General features: G+C 37.4%; 1 protein-coding gene across 2 annotated transcripts in view; it reads right to left on the bottom strand.

Moving 5' to 3' along the window:
* Positions 1-11,877, bottom strand: part of LOC134541615 (basic helix-loop-helix ARNT-like protein 1) — a 453,028-nt gene that overhangs the window by 342,069 nt on the left and 99,082 nt on the right. The gene's annotated exons all lie outside the window — the stretch shown is intronic.

The raw sequence follows: 11,877 nt of genomic DNA, 5'->3' as shown, positions 1-11,877 counted from the left end.
AATCTCTTTTAGGGGTGGCGGGTGGGTGGTAGGTCTCTGTATAGTACCAACATCACTCAATAAAGACGGGAAACAAACCCGTCAACTAATATCTAAGAAAAGTAGCTTTTTTTTTATCTGTAGTGGTGTCTATGTCCTGCTTAATATTGCCAATAACTAGAGAGCGGAAAAATTCACGTATTAATTTCGCGATGAGTTAAAATCCAAATACAGAACCTTTGCCTTTGTGTTGCTTATTCTCTTGGCGTACGGTTTATCTGGAGAAAATCTTGGGCCGATGACAAACGCAACGCTCAACCAAAAATGTGTCGATTCACAGGCTAACCTGTTGAGCCGTCTCACTATACTGGTTGTTGCATTATTTCGAGGTTGGTCATAGCATACGGACTATCAGCTAAGAGCTTCGTAGCTCGTAGCGTCAGCCCCCTGGACTTGCCAATGTCTCCCCTGGCCCAGGGTCGTCGAGAGAAACTAAGACCCGGGGGCAAATAATTTCGTCGGGGCCCTTCTTTACTATCTGTTGTACAACCATTCAAACCCCACAATTAAAAATATTTTATTTAAATCTACTTAAAAAAAATTCTAAAGACTGTAAACGTTGCCGTGACCATATCTGTACAAGTGATCTGCGCTTAATGCATAACTTGTTAAGGTTTCAAATAAATTGTATTAACAATATTCTTGTGATTTCAACCCTATCAGGGTAAATCCAAGCACTGGAAATGAACTGGAAGCTCCCCTCTGGAAATCCTCTACCCCTCCCCTCTTCGGCTCTGCCCTGACCTCGCGCACTCTAACATCCGTGGACTGGCTGCTCGCTGCTGAGAAGCCCCTGGCTGGCTTGCAACCATGGCTACCGTCGGCAGCTGAGGTCCCTGACGCGGGGCTGCTGGTCGCCAGCTGTGTCTTCCTGCTGGAGGCAGTAGAGTGCGGCAGCGGGCTAACATACCGCGAGTTTCAACCAAGTATAAAAGCATCCAGTGTTTGGGAAGTTTCGACAGTCCCGGAGTCCCGGGACACAAGACAACCCACGATCAAAATCCCGGGACGCCCCGGGGCTTCGAGACTGTTCAGTATACAATTAAAATCGAGTTCATTTTTGGAGAGATGTATCAATAAAAAAACGCATTTTTTTTTTTTTAAAAAAAACCAATATTTATCGAACATAAAATAAAATCCTAACATTTATAAAGTTAATTATAGTCTAAAAACTTCGTATGTTTAATTGTTATAATCACAATTCCAGTTTTTAGGCATTAAAATCTTCTAAATGTACAACAGACATCATACTAATCATTAATAATCATCACCTAGTCTCTATTCACCAGTCATATAAATAATACAATGAACTAGCAATTAGACTTCTTTGCTGATTTAATAAAATAGGCTTTTAAAAAATCAGACCTTTAACAGCTTTGTCCCACCATTTGTATCTAATTTTTGTAATAATGCCATCGGACAAGAACACTCTCACGTTTTCAACAAATGTCGGTTTTTTTTATGTTTAAAGCTTTGTAGAGTAGTTACAAACTTTCAGAACGTTTTCCGGTGGCTTCAAACAACTTCCACTCCTTTTTTTAATATTGCTCTTGTTTTTTTTTTTTTTACAAGAATTGCGTTGTTTTTTTTTTATTGTATGTTCCATTTGACTTTGAAAAGACTCATCGGGTTCGCTGTGTACTGTAGAGCTACTGGTACTAGGTTCGGCGTCCAATATTTCTAATTCTGGCGTTTGGATACGAGTGATATTTTCAAAAAGTCTGCAAAACAGTTCTTCCGCAAAAGTAATAAGAGCAGTTTTACTCAAATTCGAAGTAAAAAATCCGGGTTTTGGGACTGTGAGCTGTGGTAGCCAGTGTGCAAATATTTTAACAAACAAACATATAACCCGTTGTAGTCTTCTAATTCTAGGCAGGCTTTCAAAGTTTCAAAGAACCGTTTCGCCAGATTATCATTTGTCGTTGTTAAATGAATTTTTTTTCCAGCAACGCGTCAATTATTGATTCGGCTGTGAGTATAGGGCCAGGCATTTTTCGCGAATAAATCTTAACGCCTATTAGACTGCAACAAGGTATACCCGCACCAGTGATTTCTCCCTTGTGATTGGCGGCCGTCTGCGGGAGAAGTCATTTCCTTATTTGAGCCACTCAGGACGCGTTTGCTTCCGCACTGAACTACTGCGATTGGTGTTGTAACAATCGACATGCGCCTGAAAGAAATTTGCCCAATCACGAAACACAGACGATGCTACAGTGTTTTAACTTATAACTAATCTCGGAATCTTTTCGCGAAATACGCATGGCCCTAGTAATGAAGAGTTTTGTCTACCTAAGGTTTCTACAGCTATCTTGTTTGGCGGCAATCAATGAATGACTGCAAAATAAGATTGTCTTCATTCCATTTGACTAATATGTTAAAATCAATCAACGCTTTCTTTACGCAATTTTTGAGCTTCAGAAACGTTCTGCCATTACAATGATAGAGTTCCGCCTCCTCTTGACTTCTAGTAATAAACTGAGTTCTTTCCCAAATTCAAATGTTATATATTTCTGCAATTAGCTGTTTTTCAGCGGACTCTTTCTAAACAATTTCACCAGGAATCGAGTTTCACCAAGCACTCTTTTAATTTCATCAAGTGGTTGTACTTGTAATGGGCAGTTTGTTTCGTAACTGGCATTGCAGTCCATTTCTTCATCAGACATGATTTCATTGTCACTGTCATCAGTTTCAGTATCTTCGGAGGTAGAAGCTGCGAATGTGGCAGTAGTTTTTTTTTTGTTGTAAAATGTGTCTAAAACTCCTAGATGTACTGCGTGGTTCAAGCATAGCATCATCTTGCTTGGGCTTTCCCTACCAAACGTCTTCATTGCATTTGGTGACCATCGCTGGTAATGGCAACAATATGTTTTTACAAATCCAATTGTAAAATTTTCCATGTATCTTCGCCTACTTGTCTGGTCTCTTCGGCACCGCATTTACCTCGTATATACACTAATCCCAAACTGAAAACTTCTCCGTTCACACCATGCAGACACAAATTAAAGTACCTCCGGTTTCTGACGCTGTCCATTCAACTGAATGGCTGTAACGTGTACCAGAAGCGACAAAATCTTTAACAGTCTGATTTCGTCTTTTTTCTCTTCATAATAATTCGATATTATTTTCATGATATCAGTTTCGTTCTTAGGCATTTTACAACATTTCTGTATAATACTCTCACGAATGAAATTACTCCTTCTGATTGCCCTTATTGTAAGTCTATCCTCTGCCGCCGAGCGGGAAATTGTTTCAGACAAAGACTTTCCTTCTTGGAACATATTCTGTTATTTCAGACTGCTTTTCAGTTTTAATTTTTTTTTTCGATTGCGGTTCACAAGATTTCCCAAGCTGTAAACTAATTTTGATTCTTCCAGCTAATTTACAAAAAATTTGTGAACTCTTTGGAAGGTGCCTGTCAAGACCTGTAGTACTCGACCCTTTGCATGAATTTTTTTTGACATTACGAGCAATGTGCGGTTGATTCGTTTATTTTTTTATAATGTCTATATACTTTTGCTGTACGTTCCATCTTAAATGATCTATTTAAATTTGTGGGCTCTCTGTAACAATAACAAACTAACAATAAGAATAATCCAAAATTAATGTTATAGCCAATCTTTGTTCAATGAGTATCACTATAGTATCATATTATTTTTTATAAAATAAAACTTTCTTCCAATGTAAACATCTAACCCAAGTAACTGAAGAAAAACAGAATCTAGTGTTTGTTTGAACTTACATGCGATGGGCGTCGTTTCCACTCCACAAGGGCGTCGCAACACAGCCGCGCACAGCACTTACCTCGTGAAGTGAAACTGAAAACCGACTGACTGAGCTGGGTCACAAATATCACGAATCAAGATCTCATAAACAAATGTCACCAAACAATAATATGGCGGCCAACGCATTTACGAGTATTGTGTTTTGTATTGGTATCAAGTAATTATTTGTTAAGCTAATAGATGGCGCTTTCAATGACAAAGTGCGGGAAGCTAATAAAGTGTATATATTACATTTTTTAAAATAAATTCATTACAATACAATCTCAACAACCGTGTCTTGAATCTCGACCCGAAAGTCTCGGCACCCGAGACAACTAAAATTACAAAAGGTCTCGGAACTTCGAGACACGAGACGTCCCGGGACCCAAACCCTAATAGCATCCTGGTTTTTTGTCGACCTTGAAATATGTGCATGTACTGAGCAATGTATTCAATTGGAATATTTGTTGACTGACTAACAAGTGTACGCTACATCGGTTCACTGGCCGGAGCAGACGCCATTACTTCTGCTGCCGACTCTGCTGGCCAGCCATCCACGACCGAGATCGCCGACAGTCCAATTAATTATAAACATTGTAATAGTACAAACTATATACCCTACCATTTCATAATTATACATAAATATTAAAACCTCGGCTATATAAATAAAAATGTAAATTTTCGTTCGTTCAAAATCTTAAATCTCAGAAGGTTCTTCGCCGATAGCTTTGAAATTTTGACCCAACGTTGCGTGTTTTAAGATAGGCAAAAACGTAGATTTTTAATATTTTCATTGATATAGAGTGACATATGTAGAGATATATACGTATAGGTAAATATAGTAGAGAGATATACGTATACAGAGTAGAGATATAGAGGGAGATATATATAGATACAGAGAGAGATGTAAAGAGATAGATAATTGGAGATGTTTTGTAGGTATATGTGTACCTACCTACTTAATAAAAATAGCAACAAAAAATGATTGAGGCATCGCAACGCATGCTGGTCATTAGTTAGTAATATAAAAAATGTTGAGTATGTTCCCAAAATGTTTCCTGCTAGCCAGTAAAGTTAGATTTACATTTGAAAAACATAAAAAATACTTAACCTGTACACCAATGAGCACACGGTCAAGTAGTACGAAAATTTCCAGTTTATGATTTAAGCACTGGTCGGAAATTCCAGCCAATGAAAACGGGAGAGAATGCAGACATTTAAAAGAGCAAATTGTTTTTGTATTTTTAGGTATAGTCTGCAATTTTTTTATTGGAACCGTTCCTGAGAAATAATTTGTAAAATGTAGCATTTTTATACTTGGTATCATTGGTTACCTACCGGAAATGTCAGAAATATAGCTACGGTTGAACACAAAAATTCAGCTTGTACTAAACTAGAATCCGTACACAAATCAGATTTACAAATATATAACTTTCATATATAAATACTGTTACATGTGATGCTAATAACCATTTATTCCGATCCAATTGGTGTAACATAAAATGGCGGTATAGTTAAAAATATATTCGCGAATCGTGAATATTTTTATAAACTCGTGTAATAGCAAAAATTAACCAGAAACACATCAGAATAATCAGTTTTCAAAACCATACAACAAAAATAAATACTCACCTCGGTGTTTAATTTTATATTTTGTACAATTTCTTTAAGTATTTTATCAATCCCTGATGTGCTGCTAATAATTCCTTATTGCCTACTACTTTGGTAATACATAACAATTTGTTTTCCCCAACAACACATTCTACTGTGCTCTGATTGGGGTTTCCCATTATTCTTTAATAGATATATATATATATATATATATATATATATATATATATATGACCATTTATGTTAATTATTAAGTCAACATCTGATTAGCACAATACCCGTCAACACTCCTGCACGACTTTTACAACCCATTTCCCTAGTATGCGGTATAGTTAACCTATCTTAGGGACACGAATAATTCTTCGGCCAGTATTCTAAGACAAAAAATAAGGGTGTAGGTGTTGAATATGCTACACCTGTATCCTAACTGTATTCCTAGTGCAAGATACATCAGTCCCTTATTTTTAGGGAACGGATTTTGGTGTCCTATCCGTTGCCAATCTGTTGGCAAGAATTCTGCGCATGCGCAGAGCTCACTTGTTCGTTCGGGTGGCGGACCCGCGTTTGGAGCCATTAAAGGCCCGTCTACAATTGCAATGTCCTAAACTGTGTCCGGCAGACACTGATCACTGATTGATTGGCTCACGTGACCCCTGATGCCATGCGTGGTGTGTGAGATAGTCTGAATCTCCCTTGTCCGAATACATTGGTCAACTTGAACTTTTTGTCCCAATCTGTGTTCTTTGGTAGCATATAACAACAACAAAACACTCACGATATTCGAGTTTCCAGTTCCCGTTTGAATAACATTTATGAAAACAATAAACAAAAAACCCAGGGGCCAAGTGTCAGCTGAAACAATGGAATCAGCTTTGCTTGCTGTAAAATGAACGAACCGTTCAATAAGGGGAGCAGCTTGAGGTTTCGGCATACCATATAGGACACTGGCTAGATATTGTGCTAATTATAAAAAAAAACATTCACAATCTGGGCCAGCATCACCACATCCTCTTACATCCCCACAACCTATGGCAGCACCACCACAGCCTATGGCAGCACCAAAACAGGCTATGGCAGCACCACCACAGCCTATGGCAGCACCATCACAGCCTATGGCCGCACCACCAGACTATGGCAGCACCACCACAGCCTATGGCAGCACTACCACAGCCTATGGCAGCACAACCATTACAGCATCTGGCGAATGTTCCTGTATCTTTGCCCTGGGTGCAATTTAGCTATGCTAAACCATGGAAAGTAAGCCTACAAAAGTTTGTTTTAATCTTTATATATATATTTCTTGTGTGCGTGTGTATGTCACTGAACTCCTCCTAGACGGCTGGACCGATTTTGATGAAATTTTGTGTGTGAGTTCACGGGGATTCGAGGATGGTTTAGATTCACAATTGGATATTTTATCTCGATTCTGAGTTAAGAAAAACTAAAAAAAAACACGCTTTAAAAGCAAAAATTGCAACGCATTATTAGAAGCCATTAAGTTTTGCTATTGTAAGGAACTAAGTAGAGAGTAAGAAAAAATAAAGATCCTGACAGTTTATAGTGTCGCCATATTTGTTTCAATTTTCAATACCCTTTTTGTATATTACAATTTAAATTGCAGAAAAAAAAATCATGTTTCATAGCCACACAAATAGTGAGGATGGTTTAGATTCACAATTGGATATTTTATCTCGATTCTGAGTTAATAAAAACTAAAAAAACACGCTTTAAAAGCAAAAATTGCAACGCATTATTAGAAGCCATTAAGTTTTGCTATTGTAAGGAACTAAGTAGAGAGTAAGAAAAAATAAAGATCCTGACAGTTTATAGTGTCGCCATATTTGTTTCAATTTTCAATACCCTTTTTGTATATTACAATTTAAATTGCAGAAAAAAATCATGTTTCATAGCCACACAAATAGTGAGTGTGTGTCATTTCTCTATGTCCACGAGGTCTCGCCGCGTCAATTTTCTCCTTGGAGCGAACCCGTCCGCTTAATTAAATAAACAGCTTTTATCGTTGAATGATTTCATGATTTATTTAATGAAAATATGCTCTCATAAAAAAATTAGTTAGATAGACATTCAATAGGTGTCTTTCTCTCACTCTCTCTCTCTCTCTGAAATGTATGTAGCTTGCTCGCGGGTCAGTAATGCAGACAATCTTTACATTCTAGCTCGAGACGGAAAAAACAGTAAATGTGGTTTACAAAGACATTTTATGAAGTGTCTTCCCATCATTACATTTTAAAGTAGAAACATATTTACTCAAAATTTAGGTAGTAACATATTTTTATTGCAAAGACTGAAATAGAGGTGAGAAAAATTATCATTTGTGAACATAAGAAAACTAGAGGTGGGTTGTTACAGCAATTTTCGGTATCTGTTCCAACCTGATACTGATACAGTAATGTACCTAGTTTATTTAATATATCTTGACATCCCTTTGTATGCCTTTTGAGAACATACCATCGACATCTACTCATATTGATTCGTCCCCATTAGCTACTGCCTAGATTTCGTATCCTTCCTCAGAGTTGGTAAGGCCATTCACCAAAGCAAGACCAAGAAAAGAAACTGGCAAAGGCTGAAAGAAAAGGAAACAGCAATTTTGACAGACACTCCAATAAAGAGGGCTTTGGCAGAGGAACAGGAATCTTCAAAGATAAAGAAAGAAGGCCGTTTAAGAAACAGTAAACCGCCAAAGAATATTTTTCCTTTGGAACGCACTTCCAAGAAAATTTGCATTCCTAAAAGATCTTCCCCTTTGTAAAGTGATGGTGAAGATGGGGACTGATTTGTATTTGCTGCTTAGGTGCATTTAGCAATTCAGAATGCAGTCAAGAATGGGTGCAGTGTACCAAGTGTCATAAATGGGCACAAGAAGACTGCATTTCCGGTTACACTATATTTTATGTGTGTTTCAGATGAGAGAAAAACTTATGAAAGTGATCTTGTTTACGGACGTATATTGTTAAAAAAAAAAAAAACAAGTTGGTTAACTTTTATTTTTGTGTTTATTTTATATTGATATATTGTTATGGGTTATTTTATATTTCCAGATTATTTATTACAAGCTTTTGATATTTGTGTGTTGTGCCAACTTGCCCCAATAGCGGGGCACGTTGGCACGCTTGTCTTTACTTCAATAAAAGTAGTTTTGAAAACTTCATATTGAAATTTACTTAAATCTAGTAATTTCAGCCTACATTACAGATTTATTATTTCATTTTACAGAACAAAAAAACACAGGCATTAGGTTCGAACTAAAGTTGAAGTCAACCTTTCAGGCCTGGTGTAAGTAATTATTATTTCACAAGCCATCTACGCATTAAATTATCCCCAGTGATAGAGACTTTTCATTAATACCAGACTATAACAAAGTAAAAAAAAACTCGGAAATAATTTATTATCCATGCCTTGAGCAAAAATATGTATAAATACATCGAAAGTATATGTACGATCGCTATACCTCAGCTACACACACCAAATTCGGGCTACGGGCATTGAATATATACATATACATATATATATATTCAATGGTGAAGTGAAATGAACATCCACCACGTGTTCAGTGTTTCCCATTTGTCCGCAATAATCACGCAGAATGTGATGTGGAATTTTATAATTACTTAATACTCGGTCTCACACGCCCTTATGATTTTTTTTTGTCAATCTTTGATTTAAGGGGTATTTATAATATTTAAATTCTATACCTCCCTTACATTTGTTTTTCTGGCACAAATATTCTTACTTAGTGTAAGATCATGGTTTTAAAGGCGCGCAGGCCTTCGTTATTATCATAACTTGACCACCTTCACACACCCATGAAATTACGCTAAGTGAATATCTTTTGAAAATACTTTTGGTAGAAAATCAAATGCAAGGGAGCACTCGAGTTAAAATGTTATACATAGAAATAAGAGTAATGAAAAAATTAACATGGCGTGTGAGATCGAGCCTTAAGTCGCGTTGTTGTTAAATGTTGTGGCTACTGACGAATTCGGGTACTGCAAGTGATAAATTGTTTACACAACGTCTACTTATGTGAGAAATTACTTCACGAAGTTTGTCGGCCTATTGCGAATCATCCTATATATGGCGTAACTAAATCTTTTTCTGTTATTTCCAAACTGTTTCCTCAATTAAGACGCCGAGTGCTCAACTGCCTGGGGCAGGAACACGAGAAAGGTAGATTTCACGTTGCACGGTAATGGGAAGTAAAATGGTGAGTGCGCAAGCCACCAAATATATCAGCCCATTAGCCTATCCTGTTTATAGCATAGAACCACTAAACAAATGTCTAAAAAAACTGTCCTACATGTCTACCTATGATATTAAATAGTTTCAAAATGAAAGTGTGACTGACAGATAACTTAGTTCTTGAGACAACCAACTGCCATCATACTAACATACAGCAGATTAGGCAATAGGAAATATCGTTCATAGCATGAGCAAATAAAAGTTAAACCAGAAATATCTGTCAAGACGTCACAGGAAGTTCAATAAAAGCGCGTGGACCAATTTGCAAAATCTAAGTTTAAGCATGCACGGGCGTATCGAAGACGCAGAACGGTTGAAATTAAACAATCAGCATCTGTAGCACTACGTGCTTCTCGGTTGTCCCTCAAACGACACTTCTTGATTGATTATTGCTCGTTGTCCGTTGAAATAGGAACGAGCGCTGAAACAAGGTGTGCTTCGCGAACCTAGGCGAACGCGCGAAACTTTTATCATTTTCGCAGAGATGCAGGTATATACTAGCAGTTTTTATCATGTAACCGAAAAGAAGAAGAAAATTAAAGGGCAGAGAAAATAAACCCGAATTCAAGGTGACGTAGCTTATGCTAGACGTCGGTGTTATTTTCTATAGTTTATTGAAGTGGCATGTTCCGTGATTTTTTTTTTATAATGCTCGAACTCAATAAGGGTCTGCGCGCCGGTTTCCATGCACCCAAGAGTAGTAACTACTTACAAAAAAACATGGATACAGACCGCGCACGTAAGCAAGGCATTCTTATTTTCTTGTCATAACTTTTTTTTTTGTTTTTAAAACTTGCCTGAAAATTTATTTCTATACTTCTCTTGTATTTTAGGTTTCCACCTAAATTTTTTCAACGGATATTTACTAAATATTATCTGGTAGCGGTGAAAAGTCGAGCATAGTAAATTTAGTGAATGTGTGGTGAAAAATTTTGTGACGCAACATAAAATACAAGAGTGAGAGGAATTAGTCAGAAATTACACGGTATATATATATATATATATATATATATATATACACATTTTTTGACATAGGCTAAGTTTGGCTCTTTTTTTTGTGTTAGAAAATTTACCTTTCATGACTTTTATTGAGGTTTCTTATGAATTACAATGTAACCAGTAAAGGTCCATGTCTAAACAACATCTTAAATCAATCTTGCCCATCGCAAAAACCATTAAAAGATCGTAAGAACATGAATTTTCCAACTCGACACGTGAGGCACTGTCTTAAACAGCTTACTTGCCAAATGTAACTTCCCGAAATAGCATGTCGTGGCGGCCATAGCTCGTACGATGTTGAGGTTGTAAAATCATGTCACCCTTTGTTTGGTCATTCCTAAAATTCGCGTTATTTTTTGGTGACAGTCTAGATTATAAGATACGTCCTGAAGGACCAGAAGCAAATGACAAACCATATGAAGACATCTGGCCGGATCATGCCCGAACTGGAAGAAGGTGGAAATGTGGCAGCAACCAATGAGTACAAGGAATCGATTTGATTATGGACACGTTTTTGGATTCTAACCTGGCGCCAGAAAATGACGCAAAACTTGCAGATCTCTATTAATTTATAAAAACGTTTTAATATGTTCTGCGTGGAATAAAATACTTCACAATAAATCATTTTTACAAACTGAAGAAATATCATTAGAAAATATTTAGAGACCAGCTGTGAGCAAAAAAAAAAAAAACACTGTACATCGTCTATTTCTTGAATGGTCGAGTTTCTATTGTTAGCACTCGAATCGCAGCAATTTTGTGTGCAATAAAACGCATCCCGAAAGGCTTAGCCAAATAAGGCAATGGCTTCTCTTACACACGGCCGCCAATGAAAAGGAAGAAACCGCAGACGCGGGCATATCTTATTGCAGTCTAATGAGTGGTCGGATTTTATAATTAAAAAAACCCAGTGTTGGGGTTTACATCTCATTTTGACAGTTGTGATAGAAAACTGTAAGCCAATGATAGCATCATGCGCAGACGACAAGGACCAGTCTATACGATAAGACGCGACACGCCGCAAGCAGGTTCAACGCACTTCCTGTTCCCAGGTCGCCGAGGGTCGTCAGTGGGGCCGCTGTGCAAACAGTGGTTGCTGAAGAGAGCGAGGAGGAGTGCTTTGAGAAGGCGGGTATCGCCTCTCTGCCCTTTCTGCCAGCCTGGACCATCCTTCTATTGCATCCCGCCTGGGTTTGCTCTGTGT

This window comes from Bacillus rossius, chromosome 1 (assembly GCF_032445375.1).
Source record: "Bacillus rossius redtenbacheri isolate Brsri chromosome 1, Brsri_v3, whole genome shotgun sequence".
NCBI lineage: Eukaryota > Metazoa > Arthropoda > Insecta > Phasmatodea > Bacillidae > Bacillus > Bacillus rossius.
This window is presented reverse-complemented; position numbering and strand designations above follow the sequence as displayed.